The 10,666-nt window shown below is 43.9% G+C and overlaps 1 pseudogene; it reads right to left on the bottom strand.

Moving 5' to 3' along the window:
* Positions 1–8,827: 8,827 nt before the first annotated feature.
* On the bottom strand, positions 8,828–9,314 carry LOC110596237 (annotated as a pseudogene).
* Between the last annotated feature and the right edge of the window lie 1,352 nt (positions 9,315–10,666).

Genomic DNA, 10,666 nt, shown 5'->3' with positions numbered 1-10,666 from the left:
AATTGGCCTGTTAAGGTATGAATCAATAAATTAATATTTTCAAACATTTGATTGGAAAATGAGCCCTTATATTTCACAGAAGTCATGATGTGTAATAATAGATTGTGAGAAGCTAAATTATACAGCATTTTAACTATGTAGACAGCACCTAGACCAATCAAAACACTAAGAAATTTTTATATGGTCTTGTATGAGGAGTGTGCAAATGTTAATAAGCACGTATTTTCCACTTTAAGTACAAACTCTCCCAAAATAAAATGGATTTTCACGGAGCATTGTCCAAGCTGGAAACAGACAAGACTTGTGGGATGCTCCTGGCTGGTCATGCTGAACCTGTGGGTCCAAGACCTCAAAAGCATGCAAGTGACAGAGCTGGCTTCGGGATGGGTCAAGAAAGATAAGATCGATGCATTATGCAAGGAGGAAGGGAAGGAGAAATGAGACTCTCTCCCTCGCTCTCCCTCTTTTGTCTGTACATAGTGTCCTCATCAATAGTGGATGATTTAATAAAGCACACTTTTATGTGCTAGAGGTTACTTTAAGTCACAAACATAGTTCTGACGCTGAAGTTATGATGCCCTCTATAAAATATTAATCAGTATTTCGAGGTTCACTGTAAAAGTAAGTCTTCTCCCTTCTCCTTGGGCTAAGGCCACTGCAGGCAAGCTGCAGGCTCCAGGGAAGTATCTTATTCTCTTTTTACCATTGCTCCTTTCTCAGATGCCTAATAGCAGCTTCTGGCCTCTCTGGGATTGGAGTGCTGGGAGGGAGAAGGAACATGGAGGAGAATCAGTAATCATTCTTGGCTGATGCCAAGATTAAATGATTTTGTGCTCTCTGGACTTGGCAGGTAATTAAAACTGACCCTTTCTCATGGGGTTCCCCTGAGAAGTTCCTCTGACTGCCATTCCCATGACGTAGGCAGAGCTCCTTTGACAATCTTCTTCCCATCCACACCCCTCTCTCACCTAGCATCTTCCTGTGGTACATCCCAGAATCTCCCCTGGCAGGCCATCCTCTTGGGCAGGAGGCTAAGTCAACATTCCTGTTATTATTTCTGAGTATTCATGAGCTGCCCCGGCAGGGAGTGCACAAATTTGCCAATTCAGACTCTACTCTGTTCCAAGGTCACTTTGGTTTTCTCCACTGTGAATTGGATGCCAGCTCCCTGGGTCCCCAACAGCAGAGAATGTGTGTTCAGATCTGTCAGTTTGGTTGAAGGAAATTGGAATAATCGATCCCATACTGGAATGATAGAGGGGCCACAGGTAAAGATGGGCAGGACGGGACAGGTGGTCCTGCACAAAGTCTAGAGTTTTGAATGAGCAGCCATTCACAGGGTATGATGGCCAGAGTTTGGCCACTAAGAAAAGAAAGAGAATTAAAGTACAAAAGAAGGAATTTTGTCCCTGGGATCCAATAGGTCGGAACCTGAGCTGAAGGATCCTAGTGTTTTGTTCTCTATAAGTAAAACATCCTTCCTCTACTCTTTTACCCCAGGATCCCAAAAGAATAAATGATCTTAATACAAGTAACATTTGGGCTATATTTGCAAGGGTCCCTGGAAATGTTTAGGTTTATCTGGGGAGCTGTTCCTGTCTATCTGGGGAGCTGTTCCTGGGAAAGTAATGTGCTTTGGGCTAGTAAGCTAATGGGGTCTTGGAGCAGGCAACATTGGGGACATTTTCTAAATATGATAGTGGACTACTGGAGGGCAGCAATTTGTGTCTGTTTTGCTCGCTACTGTATCCCCAAAGCATAGAACCTTTCTGTGTAATAAAGAATGAACCACTTAGAGTCTATAATACTGAGTGATCTATCACAGAAACAAGGAATTGAGTACCACATGTTCTCACGCATAAGCAGACCTTGAACAATTATAAGAAAGGGATTGGCAGTAGTGGAAAACTGCCAGGGGAATGGGGGGACATACCTCATCAAACAAGGGTACCTGCATAATGAACATTTGTATACCTGACCCTGAATTGTACCCCCACATCTTTAAAATTTAAAATTTAAAAAAAAGAAGAATTAACCTTACCCAAAAGGAAGTCTGGCCTTTGCCTCAGTTACTGGGAGGTGATCTCTAGGCCCATAGAATGTCATACCTGATAAGAGTGCCTTTGCTTACCTAGGGACCTTGAAACACACCAGACAGTCTAGCCATGTGATTTTTGACGAGCATTTTGACCATGCAGTGTCAGCTCAACCTCCAGAGGGGCTGGAGACTAAAGGTCAGCCATAGAAACTATCAGTCATGCCCACATAATGAACCCCCAGCAAAAACACTGGACAACAACACTTAGGTAAGCTTCCCTGGTTGGCAATATTCCTTGTATGTTGTCATGCATTGTTGTCAGGAGAATAGTGCTATCCACAACTCCTGGGAGAGGGCATTGCAGGTTCTGCTCTTGGGAACTTCCTGGACTCTGCCCTTATGCATCTCTTCCCTTGGCTGATTTTAATCTGTATTGTTTTGCTGGAATAAGCCATAACTGTGAGCATAACAGCTTTCAGTGTGTTTTTTGAGTCCTCCAAGTGAATTATCAAACCTGAGGGTGGTCTTAGGTGTCCCCCAAAATTTCAATTGGTATCAGAAGCGAGCGTGGTCTTGTGGACTGTCTCCTTAAAACCACAAGCTCCTCACACAAGCAGGTGTTCAAGAAGTCCTCACTGAATGAAGGAATGGATGAAGGAATTTGTATATACAGCGGATGAAGTCATGCCAGTTACCTAAGGGTAGTGTTTTCACAAATATAGCATGATAAAGTTTTGTATTCACACAATCTGCCTGGCAAAATTAAACTTTACAATAGTCATCTTTTTCCCAAATATACTTGGGTTTTTCTGGTCACATTCAGGTCACATCTTAAGCATATTTCAACTACCAGACTACTTCAAACACCAAGAAGACTTCTGCCTGAAGAATGGGAATAATAACAATGTCATAAAGCTCTTTACAGAGCATAGGCAGGGTTCAAGGCTGGCCTAGAAGAAAGGTGTCACTGCCCAAGCCATCCTCTGGAGCTCCTCCAATGAGCACACCAAGAGGCAGCTGGTCACAAGAGAAATACCCTCCATTCATATGGAAAATGCTTTACACAGTCAGGAATGACCACTCAGGAAACCTCTGGGGCCCGGCATGCTCTCTAAACTATCACCTGTAGATGAAATAAGGACTCCCTTGAGCATAAGACTATGCTATTATACTCCAAGAGAAGATTAAAGACTATAGTTATGACTTTGAGGTCTCCCTCCCACCACAGGAGATATAAAGAAAAGACCTTTCTGTCTTCTTTTGCACCTTTGAGCTCAGGGACGATACGTTCCCATTAACAGGTTACTTTCCATAGACATTTCTGGCCTACCATTTATGCCCACAGTGTCTTTGAAGAGGAATAGCTGTGAGTCAGTTGCCATAAGATTTTTAGCAGAGAACAGAACATCAGAATGGCCATGAGGCCCAGGGGCACTTGAAAAGAACTTCATATTCCTGATTTGTATCAACTTCTTGATGGTCTGTGCCTGAGTTTTCTCCCATGAGACAATTCTGATCCCAGAAATCACCAAAGAAATTGGCTACATTATTGAGCCTTGGGTTGATTGCCTGTTCAGACTTTCAGTCCCCATCAGGATGATATAGCCTTGATCAAAAATCCTCAAATGATACAACATTTTGTTTTCAATACCCATATAATCTTCTCATTCCCATAAATCTGAAGTCAACTTCTATTTTTCAAACTTCCCTGGTCGGTCAATTCTGCATTAGTATAATCTAGTCATCAGGTGGCGACTTTTGGCCCTTTAAGTTCTAGCAAACACTGGCTTGAGTTCCTATCCTGCAGTTTATGGAAGTCCAAAGCTTTCTCTATATTTCCTATAAGTTACCATGGGGGTGTGTGTTCATGTTCACTCATCTATGGGCCAGCAGTATCTGATATTCCCAGAAGCTGGTGATTAGGTACATTGGCCTTAAAGAGGGTATCTGAGTGAGTTCCACAATTGCCACTGAAGCTCGCTTCTCACATCTGTCGGATCCCTTTGGAAATGACTTCTCCATAATTCTGGTTGGCTTGGTTTGTTAGGAGACTTACAAGAGAAAGATTAATAAGATGAACAGTAGACACCACTGTTGTAGCTATCTTGAGGACTTTTATGATATTTATTCTCCCTTCTACCATTTCCCATTCTATATTGCTCTCATCATTGGCAAGTAACTCTGCTGGTCCAAGGTGGCTTACCTGGTGAGATGAGCCAGATCATCATCCCTAAGGTGTCTGAGCCTCAATTCACTATGTCTCTCCGAATGTAGCTACTGTACTTGTCCATTTACCATTAAAATTGGGCATGAGAACACCAAGAGGCACTTCATAGATCTCTTGGGCACCAAACATATTCTTTCCTGTCCCCATTGAGTAGCAGCAGCCCTAATGACCCTTGCATTTCCTTTTCTTGCCTGCTGTTCTTGACACATGGAACCAGAAGTGCCCCAGCAACAGCCATAGCTTACGTTTCAGTGGGATTCTTACTGTGTCCCGTGGTGGAATGACCCTTTTAAACCTGTAGCACTAAAGCTTCAAGGAAAGAAAGCACCAACTTCCCAAGAGGATTACTGAGAGTGACAGTAAGTAAGGCCACTCCTATTTCTATCCCTCAGTTACCAGACCTATGTTGTCACCTTTTGGGGAGAGGAAACAGGACGGTATAATTGATCTAGGGTACTGTGGAGGATAGTACCCCATCCTTACATGGTGTTCATTCTAAACTGAGATTTTGGCTGGTCTAATGAAGGCATTCTACCACTCTAACAGGCTAGCTTTGGAGCGATGAAGTATATGATAGAACTAGTGGATTTCATGGCCATGAGCCAACTAACTATGCCTCTTTTGCTATCAAGTGGACCCTTAGCTCTGATCCCTTGCTGTTATCAAACACTCTGTAAGGTCTCAGATCATGGTACTGGCTGAGACCCCACATCAGGAAAGACAAATCCATGTACAGAATATGGATTGATTCTGTTCAAGATGGTAGCTACTTCTTCTATTGTGCAAGGGATCAATGTAGTCAAGTGGCCACCAAGTAGCTGCTTAGTTTCCTTAGTGGATGTTGTTTTATCAAGTTTCAGTGTTGATCTCTGTTGCTGATGAGCTGGACTTTTAGCAGAAGCAACAGCTAGATCAACTGTTGGGCCCATGCATAGCCTCCATCCCACCACCAAGGCTACTCTTCTGTTAGTGTATTCATTATACTAATACCCAGGTATTGAATGACAGAAGCCAAATGACGTCAGTTGGCTGAGTCATTTGGTCTACATCGGCTTGATAATGTCTCTTCCATAATGAACACTCTAGTGGGCTAATGCAAGTGTGAAATAAAGATCTTCACACTTCCTATAAGTCCACCCATGTGCACCTCCTTCCCAGACCTCCTTTTTCCTGATCTTCTAATCTATCTCCTTCCAGACCCCTAACCCACCAGCCATACCATTTGCTGCTGCTCATGAAATCATGTATATTCATACCTTGGGAAACGTATATGACCAGACAGTTCTGCCGGAGTTTTCCCCATTGGGAGGATTTCTCACTGTAAGCTTTCAGTACCACATCTGAGTGGGGTTGTGGCACAGCAGCTGTACTTTGGCTTGTACTGACATATTGAGCAGACCCATTTGTGAACCAAGCTCATCCTTTCTTTCTTCCATCAGCTGTGATACAAGATCTCCCAAGTGGCTGGTGCTGAGGGAGAGGCACTGGACTACATGAGAGCTGGGCCATCTGGTCTTTCAGGTTGCTTGTGCCCTCTGGTCTTACTCATGCTCTAACCCAGTGTGCCACTTCATCTTATGACAGATTGTGGCTGGGCCCACCCAGCCTTATGATTTGGTCATCTGAAAGAAAACAGCTCATACATGCCGGGCTCGGTGGCTCAGCCTGTAATCCCGCGCCTTTGGGAGGCTGAGGTGAGTGGATTGCCTGAGCCCACAGGTTCGAGACCCGCCTGGGCAGCGAGACCTCATCTCTACAATAAATCAAAAAATCAACCGGGCGTGGTAGCGCGCGCCTGTAGTTCCAGCAACTCGGAAGGCTGAGGCGGAAGGATCGCTGGAGCCCAGCAGGTCGAGGCTGCGGTGGCCAGGAGCGGCCACTGCACTCCAGTCTGGGCGACAGAATGAGACCCCTACTCAAAAAAAAAAAAAGAAAACAGCTCATAATGGACAGTTCTGGTTGTGTAGTCATCTTATGCCTTTTGGTCAGATGTTCCATCTCCACCAGGGCCCAATGGCCTACCACAGTCACCCCTCAATGGTTGATCAGTGTTGTATGGTAGAGAATGTAAAGGCTTGGCCCCGTGGCCTCAAGGTAGAGCAACACTGGAGGATCATCTCAGTTACCCATAAAAACTGCTGAGGTCTTTATTGCAACTGCATTGCAATGTAACACCTCCCTCTGAAGGACACTACTTCCCTCACTCCCCCCATAGGTGTTGATCCCCAGAGCACCCACAAATACACCTCCTGCACACAAAGCTCTGTCTTGGCGTCTGATTCTTGGGGAAACTGACCTAGGCACTCATTTTTTAGAGTCAGAAATATTAATGATTTTTTTAAAAAACTTTAATGTTATGTGGGAACAACATTAATGTTATGTAGAAACAATAAATTGCTTCTCAATTTATTTTTTTAATTTTTGCAGAGTAAGTTAAGATATTCTGAGATCAGCCAGGCTCGGTGGCTCAGCCTGTAATCCCGCGCCTTTGGGAGGCTGAGGTGAATGGATTGCCTGAGCCCGCAGGTTCGCGACCTGCCTGGGCAACTTGGTGAGACCTCATCTCTACAATAAATCAAAAAATTAGCCGGGTGTGGTAGCGCGCGCCTGCAGTTCTAGCTACTGGGAAGGCTGAGGTGGAAGGATCGCCGGAGCCCAGCAGGTCGAGGCTGCGGTGGCTGGGAGCGTGCCATTGCCCTCCAGTCTGGACGACAGAGGGAGACTCCAACTCAAAAAAAGAAAAAGATATTCTGAGATCTAGGTGAGGTAGCAGAGCAAAAAAGATATCATCACTGTAGGACAGGAAGTGGGGAGGAGCACCTAGGTGCAAGCAGGGTGACTTATGTGGGGAACAGGATGAATAACCAGGTTCATACCTCCTCATCTTGTCCTAGCTGTCAGCTTTGCTCCCATGAGCTAAAACATTTATGTAAAAGTTCCTTAATAAATGTAGTCAACTCTACTCAGATGATTTTAAGACTATTAAACACTAGTTAAGTGGCCTGTGGAGAAGGCACCAATGGGAAATCCCCACAATTTGCAACACAATTGCATTTGCAACAAGCTCACTGCAAGAGGTGAATGAAAATGTTGTATTCAGTTCACACAGCATATGCTTTCTCTGAGCTTTTGATGTGTCTCATCCTGGGCAACTCCTCTGGAGGCAGTGATACAAATGACCCCCCTACAATGTGACCATGCAGATTTTAGTCTGTGGACACACACCCTGAGACTACTTTCAACCCCAACTGACTCTCAGTCCCCAATCTACAAGGTTCTAGAGTCCTGCTCCTTAATTTGTAGGAATCCTAAGGCCCTGAGAACTACACACATTCCCTTTCTAATTCTAGATTCAACATTTTGGTCGCCCCTAAACATACATACACACAGAGATCCCTACTTTTTTCCCTGGCCTCGACAGTGGCATGCAAGTACCCTCCTACCTGACCAACTGTCCCTAGCCCTCACAGAAATGACTGCTTTCTCTTCTGAGATGACTTCATATTTCATATGGAAGAGATTCTTGACTCAAATTGGGGTCAGTAAGAAAATCATGAACTGGGAGCTCCAGTGTCTGACCCCTTTCTCGTCACGTATGTGCTCTAGTGTCTCAGTCTTCAGAGGTAGTAAGATATTGAGAGACTGAGCTCTATCTTCCACTGTAAAGAAAAACTGGAACCTCGACTGAGAAGAAATGAGGACTAGAGATACCAAAACCAGGTGCTATGAGCTTGGGGGTTTGGAAAAGAAGAAACTGTAGAAGACAAGAAGATTGAACTATCCACATCAGGAGATAATGGGTGATCGCTTGTCCTCTGGACCCAATTCCCCCAAAAAACCTAGGTCTGGGCTTGGCTGGTCTCCAAATGACAGAGGAACAGAGCCAAGAATCTCTGATTTCAGATGTCAATTACAGCAGGTCTCTTTTTGTGGTGACAAGTGGCAGGTTTGAGAAAAGTGGTTAAGTTTCAGTGGTACGTTTACCTCACATAATATTTTCCCAAGATGTGTTTAGTGGAAAAACATTTACCTCTGAGTAGGTTAAAAGCTCAAAACTGAGCCAGGCATGGTGGCTCAAGCCTGTAATCTCAGCACTTTGGGAGGCCTAGGCAAGAGGATTGCTTGAGCTCAGGAGTTCGAGACCAGCCTGGGCAACTTGGTGAGACCTCATCTCTACAATAAATAAAAAATCAGCCAGGCGTGGTAATGCACACTTGTAGTTCCAGGTACTTGAAAGACTAAGGCGGAAGGATCGCCTGAACCCAGTAGGTAGACACTGGGGTGGCCGTGAGCACTCCAGACTGGGCGATGGAGTAAGACTCCAACTCAAAAAAAAAAAAGCTCAAAATTGTCCAGAAAACAAGACAATGCTCTTTCCTACAGTGCTGTCTTCCCATGTAACATTTCATCTACATCTGGGCCATCTTCCCCTCTTTCCTGCAGCTCAAAGAGAGACTAACCCCTCCAACCCTTCCTCCTTACTGTAGGATCTTCCATCACTTGTTCCCTCTTTGTCCTTTTTTTTTTTTTATGATCCAGAGATCTTTTATTTTTGACACCTATTAAGCCATGAATTCATAGGGAATAGGTTCCAGAAGCTTGGGCTCCTTTCCATTGGTTCTTACAAAATGTGCTTCTCTGGGTAGAGCAGGCTGGCGCTTCAGCTGAACCCATGTGCCTTTTCTCCTTGGCTTCCTTCTTTTTCTGGTCATTTTCCTTCATGCGTTTCAGGAAGCTATCTCGACTCTTCGAGTGCTTAATATGTTCAATACACACATTAATTCTCTTGGCAAGAATCTTGCCCTTGACTTGTGTGTTAACAACAATGCCAACAGCATGCTGGGTGACATTGTAGACTCTTCCTGTCTTGCCATGGTAACATTTGTGGGGCATTCCTTTCTGAACAGTACCCATTCTCTTGATGTCTACAATATCACCTTTTTTATAGATTCGCATGTATGTGGCCAAAGGAACAACTCCATGTCTTCTGAATGGCCTGGAGAACATGTACTGCATGCCCCTCCTCTTTCCCTCTGTGTTCATCATTTTGGCGAATTACTGGAAGATGGTGTTTCCGGACGAAAGGCTGTCCTAATTTTTTTATCAGTTCACTTCTACTAGCTTTTTTCTCTGAGCCTAAAATCTGCCCCAATAACCACACTCAGCAGTGTCCCTCTTGAAAACACACCTCCACTATGCCTTATCAACATATCTGTAAGCTTTTGTTCATGCATCTGTGTTCACCAAAACCTGTGACCTCCTTGAGGGCCAGAGATGCCATGTTGCACAATGACATCATAGTCTATGTGAATGGGTGTTGAGCAGTGCATGTAACAGAATGAATGAACAATGATGAATTTTCTCCACTCACTAGGTGGCGCTCAGGTGTTTTGCAACTACACAATGAGACCAATTCAGCGGTTGACCACAGCAATTCAGTGAGCTCGCTACCATTTTCTTAGCCACACAAACTTTTATCTAAGGGTCCTGGATTTATAGACTCTGATTCTAAAAGAAGCTTTGAGTATGCATAACCTCAGTTTAAAACACCTCCAGCGAGGGAGTACAATTCCCACTTAAACAGCTCAGTTCAATAATATGTTAATGCATTCATTTAAGAAACATTTATTGAACACCATGTATCAGGCATTGTACTCCCTGCTGAAGATTCAGGTGAGGATAAAAAGAAAAGGACACAATCCATTTACCTGAGTGCCTTTCAGGAATTCATAAAAATTCGTACAAATACCAATAAATTGTAACAGTAGAAAGAGCTACAAATGAGAGGTGCATGCTGCTATGAGAACATCTAATAGACCAAGACAGGAAGTTCAAGAAAGGCTTTCTTGAGAACAGAATGGTTGAGTTAACATCTGAAGGGAGAGTAGGTTCTCATGATATCAAATGGGAATGGAGTGTCACAAGCAGTGACAAAAACATATTCTAAGGCCCTGAGTGAACTTTGAGGAAGTGAATTTTGGAGACCAGTTGACTGGACCATTGTGAACAAGGGGAACATCATGTGAAATGAAGCTGGAGAATGAGGCAGGCAAAGACCAAATTCAAATTTTGTTCTTTATTCCAAGGGTAGGCAGAAGTCATTGAAGGGTTATGAATAGGGAAATGATGGGATCTTATCTGTGCTTTGAAAGGATCGCTTTGGCTGCAATATGGCTTATGTATTGATGTAGAAAACAAGTTAGGTAATTATTACAGTGGAGCAGGAGGAGAAGCTGGTGGCTTGTACTCAGGTGGGTTCTAAAAGCTCTATTAGAAATTCTTTCCTTATACCAAATCAAAATTTACATCTAGTGGCCCCAGCTCTTTCTTCAGGGACCACAAAGGATTAGTCAACTCCATATCAACATGACAGCCCTTTAAGCAGCTTTGTGTCACCCCCT

Source organism: Carlito syrichta, unplaced genomic scaffold (genome assembly GCF_000164805.1).
Source record: "Carlito syrichta isolate Samal-C Ts95f unplaced genomic scaffold, Tarsius_syrichta-2.0.1 Scaffold307755, whole genome shotgun sequence".
Lineage (NCBI taxonomy): Eukaryota > Metazoa > Chordata > Mammalia > Primates > Tarsiidae > Carlito > Carlito syrichta.
Note: the sequence above shows the minus strand (reverse complement) of the source record. Positions and strands in the feature narration are given on the sequence as shown.